The sequence below is a fragment of the Hakea prostrata genome, chromosome 3 (assembly GCF_041222555.1).
Source record: "Hakea prostrata isolate BN-2017 chromosome 3, UWA_Hpros_2, whole genome shotgun sequence".
Classification (NCBI taxonomy): Eukaryota; Viridiplantae; Streptophyta; class Magnoliopsida; order Proteales; family Proteaceae; genus Hakea; species Hakea prostrata.
Window position 1 is genome coordinate 66,970,194 of NC_142602.1, and position 20,511 is coordinate 66,990,704.

The following is a 20,511-nucleotide window of genomic DNA, read 5'->3' on the forward strand; positions in this document are numbered from 1 at the left end:
ATAACATATTATCCGAATCCATCCAAATATAATAGAATACATATATGATATTACCACTATCAAATCGGATCTATTTACACCCCTAATCATTGATATCTAGGGACAAGAAAACAATTTGGGAGGACCCATTAAAAGCATTTTCAAAACAGATTGCCGTCTCAAGTCTAATATCAGCATCAGTAGTGACACACTCTCCATTGCTTTTCTGAATTTTACTGACTCTCTGCCTAGCCCTGTGAGTCTTGACTGAACAATGAAAAAAAAGCTTAATTGCTCTCTCCTTCCTTGATTCTCTTGACATGAAATTTCTGTCTCAAATTGGCTTCCCTCCATCATAAATTTTTTGAGGGAAAAAGCTTAATCCTGCTTTCTAAGAAGGAGGCTTTCATTGGATGGATCCTGTAGTAGAGCATTTTGATCGAGTACACTGTGTTGAAACGCTATTGAGGAATCTGCAAATATACTTGAACGCTTGTTCTCACATTACTATCAAATGAGCTGAAACGTACCAAAGGTACTTTCTTTAAGGTATTTAGACACTCGATTTGTGCAATACGGGTTCTACAATGTCTTCACCCCAAGATCAGTCAGCCCAACGTTTAAGGTTGCACCCCAGAAAGGTTACTTAAGGTGTATCAAGTTATGTTCACCGCTTAACAGAACAACAACAGGAAAGAGAGAATGAAAGAGGAGGAGGAAATTTTGTGCTTAGAATGAACTCGGAAATGGGTTTATATAGAGCTCCAAAGGCTATGGATGAAAGGGTAAGGTCACTTCTCTTTGTGAGGATACTTTTCAGCTCAACTCACTTCAAGAAGGTACCTATTCAGCTGACCTCCCTATAGGAGAGTGCCTCTCTAATGGCATCTCCACGTAATCACCTAGCAGGGGGCTTTCCAGAATAGGGCCCATGACAAAATGGGCATTCCGGATCAAAGCCCAAGTCCCAAGTCCCAAGTCATATATTAATATATATAAACCTCGACACTCTAATGAAGGTAATGGAGGAGAGAGACTTCATTGTGTTGTAAATATGTTTAAAACTTATTTTATATAAATATTTGTTTTGATTGTGTCTTTTATCCATGGTTTTATTTAGTCCTACATTGGGTTGAGAGGATCTGATTATATGGTTTATATATAGTAAGGGTCTATGTATTATTAATTTGCCTGAATCTTGTTGTGACCCTGCCATGAGAATACCTTTACTCAAAATTTTAAGCTTACCCTTGAGAATATGGTATCTCCTCATGAGGCCAAAGAAGAAGGAAACCCTAAACCTGCATTTGCCAAACACTTCGAATGAGAGGCATGAAGTCATTATGTTCCATCCAATGAGTGCAAAAACAGAAACTTTTTTACCTCCTTGAATGATCTCATTCTCTAGATAATCAACCATCGGACAGTGGTCGAGAGTCCTTGATTATGAAACACCACACAAGCATTAGGGAAAGAGTCAACCCAGCGTTGATCCACTAAGACATCATCGATCTTTTGATGCAATACGATCATCACCTTTGGATTGATTATGCCCCAGTCAGAAAGTTCCCGCTCCTTTTGAGTTCCAACAAACCACTTTTGGTTATTTAGTTTCGTGTAGGAAAAGGGAATTAAGGAAAGGATTTTCTTTCGTTATTTATTAAGTCTAGTAACTATTACTTATTATTTTATTCAGTTCCTTAAATGATGATCAAAATGCCTGAGGTATTTTTGGTTTTTTATCAACTGAAAATACTTCACACTGGTACAGGAAAAATTTTAACTTAGCGGAATTAGTGAAATTTACCAATATATCCTTATTTGGACTTTTACAAAATCGAGCCAAATACAAGATGTAATTCTTTTCTGAATCAAATTTGACTTGAGTCAAAACTCAAGGAGTTTAAATGAAAATTGGATAATTAGCTTCTGTGTACATGGTGCGCTCTTAGGGTATTGGGAAAACAAACTCTGTTAAAGGCATAAAGTACTAAGAGGTCTGTGATTCAATCCTCAGCTCCTTCCACATACCACCCCCCCCCCCCCCCCCCCCACCCCCCACCCAGGGGGGGGGGGGAGGAGAGGGACAAAAAAAAAAAAAAAAAAAAAAAAAAAAAAAAAATTTTGTGGAAAAGAAGGGAAAAGGGGTTTTTTTTTTGGCCCCCCACCCCCTCAAAAATAGCAAAAGAGAATTAGGGAACTAAGGAAAAGATAAAAGGATAATCTATTTTTGGTTGTAATAGTTGATCTCAAAGTCTAAATAGCGTAATTTATTTTGGTTAAGAATTAGTTTCCTTGTAGGAAAAGGGAACTAAGGAGAGTTTATGTCTTATTATTATTTGTTGTTGTAGAATTCAGTCCCTCTTGGTGGATCGCTCGAACCTACAAAAACGTGCTCGACCAGCAGACCAGTTTGGTCGACTATCGTCTCCGACGAACAAATTATTATCCTCTCACTCAATCTCTAAGTTCTCAGAATAAATTAAGAGTGCATACCTCAGAATAACTTAAGAGTGCATACCTCGGAATAACTTAAGAGTGCATACCTGATAATGATGAATATGTGGGTATATATAGATTTTAAGAGAGGTTACCTTAACTATGTAGTATTGAAGTATTGAAGTTCGAATAGAATTCTATAATTGTTGTTAACTTTCTGGAGAGAAGTGATAATGATGAATATGTGGGTATATATAGATTTTAAGAGAGGTTACCTTAACTATGTAGTATTGAAGTTCGAATAGAATTCTATAATTGTTGTTAACTTTCTGGAGAGAAGAATCTTATCTGCCTAGAGAGTATTACTTAATTGTAGTTGTGGAGTCCGACTTCGACTCTAAGAGCAATTCAAAATACCTGACTTGATTAGAATCTTTATCCCTATTTTTAAGGTGGTTGGATACGATTCAAATTGTACACGTTGCTTAATACACTAGGTAACCATTGTAGGGTTTTTCATTCGTTCGCAACATTCTCGCTTGTAGGGTTTTCCATTCATTCATTTTCGCTTCAGTAGCCTCATATCGTCTCCCTCGACTGTTCTGCACTGCTACTAGTGAAGGAGAAGAGCTAATCAGAAATATTTATTTCCTTCCCTAACAATACGTGAAGTGAGGTATCACCACACCAAACTCTAGCTTTTAGGGTTTACAACATGATGACTATTGCTGAAAAGTCTAAGAAAGAAGAAGAAGAAGAAGAAGAAGAAGAAGAAGAAGAGACTTGGTCCATTCTCCCAGATGAACTTGTATGGAAGATCAAGGAAAGGCTCGATTTCGTTCAGAACTTGTACACGGCTGCCATTTGTAAGAATTGGTGGTTGGCGAGTTCAAGTTACCCCAGAATTACAACCACCGGCCGGTTCTCATTGCCATGGTTCATGGTTTATAGGGGAGACAAGAAATTAAAATTCATAGATCCATGGCACAGAAAGAAGTACTATATCAATATGCCCCGAGATCTCGTTATTGGAAGCAAAGTGATTTACTCGAAAGAAGGATGGCTGCTTTTAGTCGATCACGAGTTTAGGGCCTATTCGGCATTCCTACACAATCCTCTAACTCAGACAAAAATTGAGTTGCCAAAACTGCATTACTTACAGATGATTGGTGGAACGTTCTCCATCGCTGATGGTGTTCCTACCCATGTAGTCTTTGCTGGATATCATGATTATGATACTCTTCAAACTTTAAGTTTCTTCATAATTACAATTGATCATCATGATCACGATGAGAAGAAATTAGGTAACAGCACTAGTATTACTGGAGATGATGGCCGGCGCTGGCGCTGGCGCCTCTATACCCCAAGTTCTGACCAGTCGGTTAGATCCATTTATGCTCGGGGTTGTTTATTAGTCCTAAGTGGTTTAGTGTATTACTTTGCCAATTTCGCATGGATGCTTGTTTTTGATTTGGCAACTCTTGAACCGAGAGATTACGGGAAATTCCATGGTAGGTTTTATATTGATCACATCATGGAGTGCGAGGGGGAAATCATAAATATGCAAATGAATCATACGAGGTTGATGGATGGTGCTAGATTTTTCAAATTTAACCACAGCAACTACAACAAGTCATCATCATCACAGGAGGCTAATTGGGAGGAGCTAAAAGATGATGATCCCCTCCTTCAGGACAGAGCTTGGTTCGTGGGAAGAACATGGGATTCTGGTTTCACAAAAAAAATATCATTCCATGGAGGATTAATGTCGTCGTCGTCATCGTCATCAATGATGAAGAAATTAGTGTATTACGGCCACAATTTAATCTTCCAGGACCAAGGTAGGTGGATTGTCAGCAACCTCGAAGGCATGGAGAAATCCAGTGTACAAAGTGCTCATCGAAGGCATTACTTAGGACATTGGGTAGACATTAGTTGAAAATTGGGGATAATTTTAGCTACCCAAGTAACCCAACCTAGAATTAGGGACAAAATTTTGTTTCTTTTAATTTGACCTTCATTTTTCTTTCTATTTTAATTTTTTAATTTTATCTTTCAAATAGTAATAGTTTTATTCTAATGAATCGAAATACAATACTTTCTTTTTCTTGGGAAAAGTTGTAGTTTCCTACTGTTAATCGTAGTGGGCGGGTCCCACTACAATTTGCGTCATAGGTGGTAGCAAGACGATTATGTAGTCTACGATAACTACCCCTCTATTTAGTTGAGTCTAAGCAGAACTCTAATATTTCTCTCTTGAATGAGTCTTAAGGAATTACGGTTGAGTGAAAATATTATAAATGGAGGAATGGAATACCAAACAGAAAAACATTGATTTTGAATACTCTCCTATGCTCTATGAATTGTCCAAGTTAATCATGAACCTCCATCATTATGGTTCGCAATTTGGAAGTGTGGAAATAACCTATAGAGTTCACAAGCTGAAAGAAGGGAAAGTGAACACAAAGAGACACCTCCAGTGTTTAGATCCATTGCAGAATATCACTAAGGTAAAGGATCTAGAACTCTTCCTTTTATTGATTAAATTTTACATTGGTATCCAAGCCAAGTTGGGGTTAGGGTCACTGGCAACGGCTAGTTTTATGGATATTGGTTGATTTAGGATCAAAATCATAGATTTTATTTTTCCCATTGACATAATGAGTGTTAGATTTAATCATTAACCAATTGTTTGACCTCTACTCAATCTGTGAATCAGGGTGTCAATACAGTATCGGTAATTCGGTACGGTTTCGGTATGAAATCGGTATGACAAAAACGGAATTTGCGTGCCAACTCGTCGAAATTCACAATCCTTCCTGATGGGAGGTTCGAGAACCATTTATGTGCCGCCCTAGTTAAAGATGAACCAAAGGCCTTGCAATGAATTTCATCAGAATTACCTGCAACCGCCATAGTTTGCTGATAATAACTGATGTGGGCCATGGGATCTCCGGAGCCATCGAATGTAGAAAAAGTTGGCAGATGGAAATTGTGAGGAAACTGGTATCCAGCAATGGGCTCGGCAAATGGAGTATTTCGAAGAACTGAATAGATATTATCATTTATCCTCCCTCTCGCCAATTGCCCGAGCTTCTGATTGATGTTAGCCAATTCTTGACCAATATGTGTCGATCGATCTTCAGCAACACAATCACTACCTCGAACAACACGATCATTATGACGAGCAACACGATCATTATCACGAACAACGCGTCTAACAATTGGTGAGTGAGTTCTCACTCCTGTAACCAACCTTGTATTTGAATCAGTAGTACTCCCTTGTGGTCCGTCAAACCGATCGTCACGCCTAGGGAGATTTTCAGTTCTCCTAGGTACTCGGTCGCCTTCACGGAAGTTTTGACCGACGTTTTGTTCGTCAATTAGTCTTTGATCCCGCTGCGATGTGTGCCTTCCTGCTTCACGACGATCGGGCTCTTGTGGTACCACCACTTGTCTGGTCAACGCATGGAGTGCCTGGCTTACATCCAGCATCTGGAGTTTCAGTTGATCCAGTTGATGCTGGAGTGAATCTGGAGGATTATTACCTCCTTGACCACCATCTACCTCGAGCGGTCGACTTCCCTGAGGAATATCCGAATTGTTTACTCCAGGAATTTGGACGCCAACATCTTGCTGTGTGCAGCAGCTGCTGCTGCTACTACCGTTGATCTAGTCACCATAGCTTTCTGAAACGTTTCCCACAGACGGTGCCAAATGATGCATCCAAAATCTGCTCAGCCCTTAGATCTCCTGAGAATGACCTGCAAAATAAAGCGTCAGATATGGCCCGACCGCTGGGATCGGGAGTCCACCTCCGAAGGCTAAGTCAGTTGATGAACTTAATCACAAACGACTCCGCTAGAGCACAGAGCTAATGTCACATCCACCAAGCCGGTACCCCATTTGGAATACCCGGGATGTGATCCACAGTCCAAGGATCAATGATCTGAGGTCCATGCCTCCCACATACACGATAACATAATCATGAACAGTAATAATCAATGGTAAAAACAATTAATACTAAGTATCATGAATAAGATAAGATTAAATAAATCAGAGTGCGGAAGACCATAACAGTAAAGTATGAACATAATCATAAAGGTGAGAGAAGGTATGATAACCACTCTCTCAGAGCAGCGGAAAAGAAGTGTGATAACGTTAATTACATGTCCAAGTATCAAAAGATAATCCCAAAGATAAGTTAGTTACAAGACCAAAAGTTCCATAAATTAAACACCAGAGAAATGGGGCACTAAGCTAGGGTTTCTTCTATACTAGTGGTAGTCTCCTCAACAGTACGGATGAAGTAAACCCAACGCCGCTCCCGCACAACTGTGGGGCTAACCCTGGTGCGGATAGTAATCCTCCTCGGCTCCAATATACGGATCCTCACCGACGCCACTACCCGGAGGGTAGTATGTGGAATCATAGTCCACCTCAAAGGAGGTGCCATCGTAGTCCTCGGTACCTGGAATATAATCTAAAACATTTGCACAAAAAGGAATGAGTTCAAAGAACTCAGCAAGGCAGTTATTCCATAATTAGAAATCATGCACATCCAGAACATAGTATAATGCAATGCGATATGGAACATATGATGCAAATATGAGTCTAACTCTATGAATGCTAGTCTCTAGGGTAGACATGCTTTAAGTCATAGCACCGTACTTCTTTGGGTCATCAGTCACTCTCCCATTTCCATATCTTGGGAATGCCTGGGGAAGATCGGTAAAGTCATCAAAAAACCGTGGTAAGGGGATCGGTCACCGCTCTCTCACATCACCGTTTGGTCAAGTACTGGCGCATGTCACAGTAAAGCCTAGCCCAATGCAAGTCATCTACTCAGTCGATCAAGTCAGAATCACATACATCCATTCCTCGCCCCCGGCCATCCTTTCGGGTATCCTTCACACTAGAGTCAGCGAAATCCCGGATTTCGGACTCATCAACCCTATTGGTCATCCACATATAGTAAACGGGAAGCTCTCACGTCCTCTCACGGATTGGTTACCGGTCTTGAGCGCCCGTGAGCCCAAGTCTATCCATATGCAACTCTACCAATAAATGGCCCATTTCGGGTATCCGGGGTTAGGGCCCCCCCGGTTGGTTCTGCCTGAGTGCCCCATCCAACCATACACTACCACGGGTTGTTCGGTCTCAATGCCCTTCCGATTCGGGTCTGACACGACAAGGATAAACCTAGCCAACCAACTAGACAGTCCTATGTATGTCATCCAATAACCCGGGAGAGTGTCGATAGGCACAATCGGAGAACATCCCATACTATTCCCTCCGATGCCTAAGGACAGAAGTGTCAATAGAACACTCCCCACTCCCAAGTCAATACGTAAGCAATCACATATTCAAGTTCATCATCTTTCATACATCCAATACATCTTATCATAAAAGTTAAAACATGATATTGAAATGAATCATCATAGACATAAGTAAACAAGAATAGTAATGTAACATGACAAGAGTATAAAGATGCCAATACTACTGTTCTAACACATATATAACAGTCTTATAAAGATTTAAAAGTAATCAAAAGGTTCCATTCATAAACAAGAACATATATCATAAGTTGGTGATCCATATGTTTATGGAGATAACCATCCTTACCTTGGGTTGAATTGATGATGAATTGAGAGTACCAAGAAATAGTCCAAAATAATTGTTAAGGCCCTAAACAAACATCAATAATAAGTTAGAGAAGAAACTAGGAAGATTGGATATCAATTGGATCAAAACTGGCCAAGGTTGTTGTCAGCAACAACTTTGGTCAATTGTTTTGGTCGATGGTATCGACCAAAAGGATCGACCAAAATTTCCTTCGGAACAGAATGATGGATTTTGGGTGTTTTCATCCTAATTTGGTTTTCCGGTGTTCGGATCAATCTGAAACTTGGGGGAACACTTAACAACAGTAGTAGGACACTATAAGTCAAGAAAATTACCCAATCCAATGGTCCAAACAAAAAGCCCCAATTTGAGTTAACAAGTTCAAGTGATAAACATCATGGCATGAGTTGGGATTGATTGCATTGATGAGGAATGGCATGTAATAGTTAGAGGAACTAATAGAAATTCGATTGGAATCATATAGAAGTGATAAACATGAACATAGCATGCCCTACAACTCAGTTTGGTACAAAATGACATGATGTTAATAGAAGAATAGAGGAATACATAAGCTAGGCATGAGGTGGAGGCATAGCATCAATGGATGGCTAAGAAACTCATAGATTAATCATGTGTAGACACTTGGAGTGGTGGTTGCAAGGTTGCAGCACCATTTCCAATGTCTCACCAGCAAGAAAGGAAAAGAAAAGAGTAGAAAATGGTAGGGTAGAGAGTGGAATGGTGATTCATACCTTAGTGTGGAAGAAGTAGACAAGAATCAATAGTAAACAATGAGTTTTTGATGAGGTGCCCTTCACATTAGCCAAGGAGGTGCCTTGGGAAGCTCTCCCCACGATTTCAGGTGAGAAAATGATTGCACAAGGCTCAAGGCTCAAGGTTATAATAAATAGAAATGGAATATTCCATGGAATCTTTAACTTGGCAGACTGGGAAACTTTGGTCGATGGTATCGACCAAAAGGATCGCCCAAATGTTTCTCAGCAGAAAACAGGTTTAGTTCAGCAACTTCAAGTAGGGATTTGAAAGGCTATACAAGGTCAATTTGAGTGAGGTTTTCTTCCACAATTCAATCAAGAAGTCTAGTTTCAGGGAATACCTTCGGATTGTGCACAAGAGGTCAATAGGTACATCAACGAGATTAATCTTCTCCGATGCGCAGACTTTCCTTAAACACTGATAATGCATTTAAGCAAGGGGTATCATCATCAATGTCCATAGGCTCAGTCTCCGAATCATGATCATCAATCAGAATGGTCCATAGGTCTCTTCTACCACCGCTTCGGGTCTTTGGACCTGAATACAACAGTGGATCCGGGTTAGGGTCAAGGTTAGAATAGGGCTGGATATTACAACTAAGGAATGAATAACAAGAATACGATTCAGATAGTAAGCATCTGAGTGTTTTCGTTCGTCCCCGCCTTATGGGTAGGTTGATGTCTTATATAGAGTGTACTTTTGAATCTTCTTCGTTGGATGTATTTGAGCCTTCTTCGGATAGTCGTTGGATCCTAATAGATAGATCCATTGAGTGATAGACTTCTACTAGTTTGGACTAGTAGATGACTCCTAGGATAACCCGACTATTATCTGAAGGTTATCCATATGATAGTGATGAGTGACAGCCGCCGAATTCTGCTAGCCATCATTAGGTTAATTAACCTACTCCAAAAGTATCGGATTAGGGCGTGCTTGTGGCTGATTTAGTTTTCTTCCTCAGCAAGCTACCTCATGGACCCTGCTCGCTCGGAAGCAAGTCGATTCCCTTCGTCCTGACCGGAGTCGAGGGTCGAACCAAGAATGAACCAAGCTCAATCATGCTTTCTCCATATCACGAGCCCCCCAGACCAAGCGTTCGGTCGATCCCGAGGGCTTGGTTTTTAACTGGGTTCTTTGTCAAGTTATAGTCTTTGCATAACCCGTTAAAAGTCATTTCACATTTAATGCAGTTGTGTCGCTTTTTCCTCAAGCATTGTGAGGGTGCCACCACGCATCCTCTTGCAGCCGAAACTATCATGGCTCACGCAATCAAAACGGCGGTTTCTGAATGCCTGTTTTGGATTCATGAGTTCAAACTTTCGAACCGTCTTCAAATCTCGATCGTTGATGCCGAATTAATCTTGATCGTTCACGTCCTCGAACACTCGTGCGGGTGCTTAAAAGCGGTTCATTGTCTTCATAGGTTTCATTCTTCTTGTCTGGAATTTTGAAACCTCGTCGTCTTCTTCGCGCCTTTATGATTCTCTCGTTCTCGAGCTCTCTGCCTCAGTGATTCAGTAATTTACTGATCCCTTTGCGAAGTTTACTTTTTGTCTCCAAGTTTCTTTTTCTTTGGAAACCACAATCAGACCTTTTAGTAATGGAAGATAGTAGGGTTTCCTCTGAGACTTCCCCTGTGCCTAGCGCCGGTAAAAGTGATAGTGGCAATGAGGCCTTTGTTTCTCTCCCCTCCAAGCAATCGGATAGTAACAATAAAACCCTAACTGCTCTCTGGAGTGACTTCCCAGAAGTTAGCCAAAAAAGATTAGAAGAAAAAACTGAGACATCTTCTGCCCTTCCTAAGTCTGGACCATCCATGACTCCTAAGATGACTACCGAGTCTTCTGGGCAATCAAGACAACCTACTAAATCCGCTGGTGGACCTGATTCTGTTGCTTCCTCCTATAATGAAGAAAATCTTCCTTTAGCTGTCCAGGGTTTTGACTTTCCTTCTTCGTACCATCTTAGGGCTCCCAAAATGATGAGAGAGTCGACTCGACCCTTCCAGGTGAGTTTTCCCTATAGATAGATGCACTGGAAAGCGGGGTTCGCTTTCCTTTCTTCAATCCATTGTTTGCAGCCATTCTAAATCATTGGGACATTTGTCCCGGAATGTTTCTTCCCAATAGCTGGCGTCTCATCGTCGGCTTCTTGGGTTTGTGCTTTGAACTTGGCATCACGCCTTCTCTTCCTCTTTTTGTACATTTTCATGTTCTTTCTATTTCCCATCCTCCCGGTTGGGTTGTGCTTTCCAAGCGCAATAAAGTGGAGCTTGACTGGATGAGTAGCATTCTTGCCAAAGGAACCTGCCCTTCTAATCATATAGGATGGCGCAAGCGGTATTTTTTTTTGCCGAGCGCCTCAATCAGATCTTAATTTCCCGACCGTCTAGAAACAATACACTTCATACTCTGAGGGTAACCGGGTCCTTCCCTTATCCAAAGAAGACAAAACGGCCGTCAGGAAGATCAAGTCAATTCCATGGTATCAAGAGATACATGGATATGAGATGGAATACAACTCCATACTTCAATACTGGGGGTTGGCTCACCGTGAGCTTCCTAACCACCAAGTTTCACTTTCTTGATGATACTGTGAATTCTTTCAACTTTGACTGTCATCTTCTTTCTTTTTTTTTTTTTTTTTTTTTTTTTTTTGCAGTGCCTCCAAGAATGAATCCCAAAAGTCTTCGGGTAAAGGCTGCTAGGGCTGTTGTGACTGCTGAACAACGGTCTCCTCAAGCCTTAACTACAGAACTGGTATCTTCTGCACCTCCTCCGGACCCTTCTTACAAGGGTATCAGGAACTTGAAGCCAGTGGTTGAGACTTCGGGGAGAGGGAAAAAACCAATGGAAGAGGTAGATATCCCCTCTCCCGCTTGAACTAAGAGGAAGCATGACTCAGCCGATGCTTCTGCCCCGAAGAAATCCAAAAAGAATAAAGACTCCGAGGAGATCTTCATGCCTCAATGGACGCTAACGCGGACCGATAGGGCAACACAGGATCTTAAGAAGGCTGCCGAATGGAGCTCTCTCAGTCTTTTTCCTGCCGATCGTCAGGCCTTTGAAGCCCTGGAGGATGACGTTCTTGTTCGTCATTCCACAAGGTACTATTTTTCTTGATCTTTTGTCAATTGCTTTGTAATCTCTCATGAGCTTTTCTGATAATCTCCTCGTCTTTTCAGGAATGCCTTGTTGAGCTTTTATCAACACATGGAGGCGTTGAACCGAGTTGGTCGCAATGGCTCTTTGCTGCAGACCTGTGAAGAGAATTTGGCAAAGGCCAATTCTGAAGTGGATCGGCTGAAGAAAACAGTCGAAGAGTTGAAGGAGAAGCACAATGAGGAGATGAATTCCTTAAAGAAGGAACTTGACTCGTCAATTGCTCATGCCCATGCTGCCGAATGTGAGGTCAAGAAGCATAAAAGGGAGGCTATTGCTTTTGGCGAGAGCCTCGAGTTTAAGTCCTTGGATAATGAATGGTAGTTCCCAACGAACCCGAACATATTAAACCAAACCTTCGGAGGGACTGTATTCGGAAGTACCTGAACAGCTTTCCCTTCTCCAATTTACTGGGCTCCTTCAACCTTCAAGCTTACCGAGTGGGCCAAAATGACGTCTGAGAGAAGGTTCTTGAATCTAACCCTTCTTTCGACACAACTCCCTTTCGAGAGGTGTGTCACAAGGAAATCTTCGGGAAGCTTAAGTTGGAATTCCCCGACTGGGTTTTGGAAGAGGAGGATCCTATTCCAGCAGATCCGAATATTAAGGAGTATCTTGCTGATTCACCGCCCCTTCTCGAAGAACCTCCACAGCCTGCTTCGGAAAGAGATCCTGATAAAGACTCCTCGCCGACAACAAAGAAGAATCATAGGAAGTCATTTTTTTTTTTTTTTTTTTTGTTGGGTTGGGTGGCCCTCCACGTTCTTAATGAAATAGAAATCGTCTTCTTCATCTCGAACTTTTCCAATGATTGCCTTAATTCTTTCTCATCTCATATCCAAAAGATTGTCCTGAGAACAAAACGTAAATGATGTAAGTTATCACGTAGATTAATTTGTACCTTAATGGAGGATAACATTCGGGATATCATGAAGATGCGTTCGGGAGAGATGTGTTTAGCCTCTGATTACTCCCAACTGCTTATTCATTTATTGTGTTCAGCCAAATTGTTTAGTTCTTAATTTTGAAGGTAAGTTGATGGAGGTTGGAGTTGTTAGGAGTCAATCAGAAAATTTGGCTGCTTGATTGGATTATGTATGAGCCCAGCACAACACACCAACCTACAACTTTCTAGTGTCTTTTTCTAAATTTCCTCTCTCTCTTTCCCCTCTTCTGAATGATCTTTGGCCTCCATTCTAGCGTTAGCTCTTCTGAAACCCTTATGGCCTCCACTCTAGGGTCAAAGCTTTCTCCAATAATTCTGCATAGGATGAATAACTAGCAATTGAGATTGGAGCTCTCAATGCAATGTTCAAGCCTCCTAAGAATCTCTTTATCTTCTTATCTTCCGTGTTGACTTGTTTAGGTGCAAACATACTTAGGTCTTCAAATTTCTTCCTATAGTTCAACACTGAGTCAGACCCCAGAACTAGGTGTAAGAATTCTGTTTCCTTTGCTACCTTCACACTATTGGGAAAGTAACACTTATAAAAGGTAGCTACAAAATTTGTCCAAGTAATGGTGGGGTTAGAAGTTTCTAAGATTTGCTTTTGTGTCATCCACCAATTATGTGCTCCCTCCTGAAGCATAAATGTGGCACATGCAACCTTTTGAGAGTCGGTGCAATTCAAGGCGGCAAAGATTTTCTCCATCTCTTGGATCCACCTAGCAGGCCAAAGAGCATCAGAAGCGACCCCCTTGAAGTTGGGTGGCCCAAGCTTTTTAAATCTTTCAAGTACTCTGCCTTGATCATCACCTTTAGTAGCGTGAATCTCATTTTGCCCTCCCTATAGGCAAAATGACTTCCATTGCCACCAGATACTTGTTGTTGCATGAAGCTTTCATGAAATCATTGGGAGCAACATCAGGTGTTAAAGGGGGTGGTGGTAATGAGGTATTACTTCCCCCCGGTGCTACATATTCGGTATTGTGTAATAGGTTCTCCGAGATCAGTGCTTCCTCTTGGAGGAGTGATTCATTCTCATGAGTTTGGGTATTTCTTCCAGTGTCCATTAGTGCCTATTTAGTCAAAATACAAATGCCACTCAAATGGTACTTCATATCTTTTAATAAAGCAATACTACTAAAGACTTAGGAAAATAAATTATCAATAAAATAAATTTCATAGTAAAGAAACATGAAAATATAGCATAAATTAACATTTATTTACAAATATAACATATTTGCAATAAAGAACTTAACAAAAATAAAAACATTTTAACTCAATAAGTCCTAAGTGTATAAAAGGCTCAAATTTTAACTAGTCTAAGATTTTTTTTTTTTTTTTTTTTTTTTTTTTTATTCTATAGTTTTATGTTTTCTAGGTTCAATCTAGCCTAAGGTTTTTGCTCTGATACCACTCTGTAACGCCCCAATTCCCAATATGGGAAATTAGATCGATACTTAACCCAAGAACCGATTTTTCCTTAGGTAGTGAACCAGTCATGATAAAATAGACCGGAAATTAAACTCAAAAAATTTAGAATATTTAAGCAGCGGAAGTCTATTGTAATAAATTGAAATATTTCCATTATTATAAAATATCCAAAATAAAAGGGTTTGACTATTACATTTATCAAGTAGAACATTTCACACAAATTACATAATTATTTAATTATAGATAAAAAGCATATTTTATGTCTTTAACAAATAATATATGAATGAGGTTCATCAGCAATATGGACTTCTTCTGTATCATAACCCAATTATTCAAAGTCATGCCCTACACATTCACCATCTGGAGAAAAATATTGGGTAAGTTTCGAAAAACTTAGCAAGATCAAATCTAGCAAAATATCGACATGTTTGAAATAATGTATCAAAATAATACAAAAAATACATTGAAATAAAATAAATAATGCAATAATGCTAATGCACAAAATGATTATTTATCTTATTTGGAAACAATATGATGCCCCATGCCGTTACATGGCCGACACGCGTTATACAGCCTTGACATGCGTATTGCTCCATTTGGGATTCAACACATCATACCCAATGCCGTTACATGGCTCCGCGCGTTATCAGCCCGATATGTGTGTTGATCCCTCCGGTGTTATCATGGGTTTTCCCAATAGGAAAGGATGAAGATTGATCCAACGCCGTTACGTGGCTGCGCGCGTTACACGACCCTATCAACCCATTCAATTCTCTATCGGACCATGATAAATGGAAAAGTTTATGTCTTCTTCTTATAATGCAATATGCAATACAATGCCAAATCTTGAAATTCATAGAAATTTATAAAAGACAATATTCACAACAAGTCATAATATAAAAAAAGAGATAAAATACAATGATTCAATTTTCATAGATGATAATGATTATCACTAGCAATCAAAATTAAGATGAAATCCAATGGTTTAATCTATAGATAACATATAGGATCTTCATTTGCAACATAAAATCAAATAACTCAATGATTCAAACAAGTAAATATACACGAAGGATTCTCACTAGCAATACATATCAATTACGAAATTATTCAAACAAGTGGATATAATGCAAGATTATCACTTGCCTTCACGATAGATTCAATATCAAAATATTGCAATGTTTTGAGCGGTCCAATAAAACACAAACTAGGACAAACGATTACAATGAACAGATTCAGTTTAAAATCAAAAGAAATTTAGAAATTCTTATTGATTTTAGAGAGAAATGAACTCTCTCTCTCTCTCTCTCTCTCTCTCTCTCTCTCTCTCTCTCTCTCTCTCTCTCTCTCTCTCTCTCTCTCTCTCTCTGGAAAAATCTCTCCCCCGTAGGTGAATCCCTCCCCACTTCTATGCAGAAAATTCATAATAACAATTAAGTAAATTAATAAAACTAAGTATGATACTTGTGATCTATTTAATATCTATTTTTTATATTATATTACCCGTCGTTCTTAAGATTGTGTTTCTGTATAAAATGTTTAGATCTATTGCTAACGATCATAACATATTACGTTTGGTAGGTTTGTATATTGAATAATGAGGGGTCTTTCCTTTTCTCCATAATTATTCTTTTTCTCTTTCCTGGTTCTCATCTATATAACTAAAGATACAATATATAATTATTGAATTGCCATACCCTAGAACGGAACATCACTAAGGTAAATGATCTAGAACTCTTCCTTCCATTGAATTAAGTTTAACACCTACTAAGGTAAATCACGTGGCCGGGCTTAGAAAAATCTTGGTGGGATAAGGTTTGGGTATGGGTTCTCAGATCCATAGTTATTTATTTCGGATTTGGGGATTATTCACATTAATTTGATGAGTTAATTTATCAGTTTGGTCAAAAGAGCAGGGAAATTTATAATTTGGATATGGATTCGAGAATTATTCATTTGCTAAAAGGAAAATCAGGTAAAAAAATTTGGATGTTTAAACCAAGCAAAGCTGTATTTAAAACTAACATTCAATACCCAACAGAGAGTTTCTCTTTGCTTTATCTACCATCCTCAAGTTAATAATCTCAACAATCAGCAAAGAAAGAACTAGCAAGGAATGTGCAGAAATTTTTTGTAGAAGGAAGAATCACATAAAAGTTGGAGTTTTACCGTTTGTAATGTCAAACAAATGAATTGCAGCTCAAGTCACTGTAAGATCAGAGCCTATGAATGTGCAAAGATCTTTTGTAGAAGGAAGAATGAAAAAATCACATAAAAGATGGAGTTTTACCATTTGTAATGTCAAACAAATGAATTGCAGCTAGCTCAAGCCACAAAGAGATTAAGCTTAGAAATATGCAAAAATCTTTTGTAGAAGTAAGAATGGAAGAATCACATAATTTTTGGAAATTTACTGTTTATAATGTGAAAAAAAATGACTCACAACCCAAGCCCCCAAGAGATTAGAACCTAAGAGCGCAACAATTATTTGCAGAACAATCGTATGGAGAAAATATGTAGAAGAAAGATTAACCTTGCGTGCTTACAAGGGAAAATTGATGATTTTTACCCTTTTTTTTGATGTCGTTATTTACTTGGCTGAATCATACTTGGCCGAATTATTGGCATAATTTGGTTCGGCCATAATTTATCATGACTTTTATTTATCAAATGGAAAAAACGAGAATTTGGGAGAATAAAAAAAAACCCTATTTTGTAGAGTTGGGATTAAACTAACTTGGCCGTTTTTAAGGCCCCTATTTTTTTTATTTTTTTTTTAAATTTTTTGGTACTGATGCTTTTTTTAATACTGGAATGAATGCCATTCGGGTGGGTCGAATCTATGACCTCTACACTGAGAAGTATAGATCTTTACCACTCAACAAATCCTGCATTGGCTTAACACCCCTATTTTGTATCCAAAAGTATCTATGGACCACTAGTACTTCACCATGATTTTCTATTTTTTTCAAACAATTTGGCATAGTAGATCGAATGGAATTCAAACTGAAATACACCCAAGTCTATTTAACTAAATTCAAATTCCTGTAGAAACAATGAGTAAGCTAAAAATACTTGCTGAGCCTAACTGTTATTTTTAAGAAAATTAATAATAAGAAGGAATCTGACAATTTGGAATAGTAGATCCAAGATTAAATGAACTCAAACTGAAAAACCGGATTCATCTGTCTCTTTAACTAAATTAAAATTGTATGAAGATCCATGTAGAATATGAAATCTAAAACTTGTAGGTTATTGAAAATCATATGCAAATTGTAGAAATAATAAAGATAAATCTTATTAAATTGAACCTAACAGCCAGGAGAAAAAGAGGTCATGAAATTCTAATTACATTGTGAGTGAGCTCTCGATTGCAATAGTGTTCGAAGCTATCAGAAGTAGGGGCTTAGGCTTGGAGATGAATTGGTTAATGATAGAAGCAAATTGTAGCGTTCGAGCTTAAAAGAAGAGAATGGGCCTGCAATAGGGGGTTGGGTTCACATGGTGTGTAATTTCTTTCCCTATAATTCCCTGTAATTCCCTATATGGTTGGGATATGTGGCATTAGCTAATCTAACTATCACAATTAGGGGCTTAATTCAATCCAAGTCTGATTTTTCCTAAAATTTATCTCTATTTTCCTCTCTCCTCTCTCTTCATGAGTTTAAAAAAAAATCCCTAGAATCTTTGCGATTTTCTAGTTTATAATATTACCTTGTTTGCAGTTTCCCTCAACCATGACAATATGTGTTGAGACATTAGGTAATCCTATGAAATTCCCATTCTGAATGCTATCAAAGAGACTTCATTTCAGCAACTCTTCCCTCTTCGTGATGTTATACAAACACTTGTTGTTATATCGTGTATCCATTCTTTCTTTGGTTTTTCGACACCCTGATTTGTGCAATATAGGTACCAAATATGTCTTCATCCCAAGATCAGTCAGCCCAAACCTTTAAGGTTGCACCCCATAAATGTTACTTTAGGTGTAATTAAGTTAAAAATCCATTGTCCAAAATAAGCTCGCAAAGGGAAAGTGCAAGGCTTATGATCCAAGAAATACTAATATTAATATTTATTAATATATAGTTATATAACTATGCCTTTAAGGTTGCACCCCATAAATGTTACTTTAGGTGTAATTAAGTTAAAAATCCATTGTCCAAAATGAGCTCGCAAAGGGAAAGTGCAAGGCTTATGATCCAAGAAATACTTATAACTATGATTGGGTCACACCAAGTTCAGGCTTGGTTCACGTCGCACATGGGTTCACACCATACTGCATAAATGCGATCCTTAACCCTAAAGATATATTACATAAATTCTTATTATATATAAATGAAATAACCAGTTCCTTTCTGCTCGATGTGGGACTAAAGTTTCCGTTATAGAAATCATAAGATTTTTTTTTTTTTTTGAAAAAGTACATTTATTTAAAAGAAAATCCCGAGGAAACTTACAACCTACAAAATCAAAATACAGAGACCAAAGGATAAAGGGAGGGAGGGGGAGGGAGTAAGAGAAGATACGAGGTTGATGAGTTGTTGCGTGTGAGGCAAGTAAGTCAGCTACACTGATTCCTTCTCTAAGAGTGTGTTTAAATTCAATGTAATCAAATTCCTGAAGCAAAAATCATAGGATAAAAGATATAATTAAAACATAGATTTAAATAAAAATAATATACATAAGTTTTAAATATTTTTCAACACTTTCCAATAACCACTAAGCATATAATTAACAGTGCTTGTTGCTGAAAAAAACCGATTGCAAAGATAATCTCATTGAATATCCTCCAAGCAACATCAACATTACCCATTTCATAGAGCTCTTCAACAAGCCCCTATCTCCTCTGAGGCAAGAAATGCTCTATTTTTCTTAACATTAAAGAATCTAATAGCATCTTCTACACGACCAACATGAGGAAGAGCATGAAAGCCTTGTAAACACAAATCTGAGGTAGAGTTTCTTCTTCAGCATCCCCTTCAGTAAGGTTTCAGCATCATCTAGTCTTCCCACAGCACACAAGGACCTCAAGACGGCACCATGGCAATCCAATTGGAAGATGGTTCTCTTCCCCATTTTCAAGTTCCTAACTCCAGAAACTCTAGAGTGATCTCTTCTTATCAATTTCCACAACGTATCAGCTTCTCTCAACTTAGATGATTTACAAAGCCCATAAATGAAGCTCCCATATAGGCATAACATCCATACTAGACTCTCTCCTAGTCAATTCCCTCAAAATTGAATCTGCTTCGATCAAGTCGCCCATTTTATAGAAGCTTTGAAACATTGAAAGGCAAGTAAGGTCATTAGGTCTCTAATACAAAAACTAGGTAGACATAGAATCAAGATTATTTAATCTCTAAAAGAATAAATTACAATTTGACAGAGTCTCAATAGGATTAACGTACCTCTTTGAAGATATATTCTAACCTTGTAGAATTGATATAGTAGAAGAAGGAATGTTTGATACCAGTGAAGCAAAATAACGTGAATGATGAAACTTGAAGATGATTACCACAATATGAACCACGTATAATGCCAAGAATCTCACAAGCAATCAGTGTGCACACCCCAGCTGGACAGTTTTACCATCACTTGGTATTTTGAGCTTCCAAAGATTAAAATCCCTTTGCCTATGCAACCTTGAGATATTTATATCTCTAGGGTGGAGATAAAGTCCACCCTAAGTGAGATGCTAGCCCACTAATTATGCTCATATCCATAATACATTTAAAGCTTACGTTGACAATTACTAAAAAGCCCCCAAAAGAATTAGGGAAAAATTACAGAACTACTATTATATAAAACAAAATAAATTTGGTTTTGCAAAAACAAAGAAGTGTTATAAAATATAAAAAATATATTGAATACAAAGAAAAAAATTATGACAAGATGAGTTCAACTCTTCAATTGATTTATTCATTACATATTTATAATGGAACTAGCATCTACTCTGATATTAAAATATCAGAGTCTACAAAGAAATACAATATATGATTCTCGCATACAATAAGATGATCTTGATATGGAATGATGGATTGCTATGATCTTCGGTTAATGTGGGAATGCGAATCATCAAGATCTCATGCTGAGATTGCTGAGATCTTCATTTGGAAATTATATTTTTTGGTATGATCTCTTTAGGGGTAATGG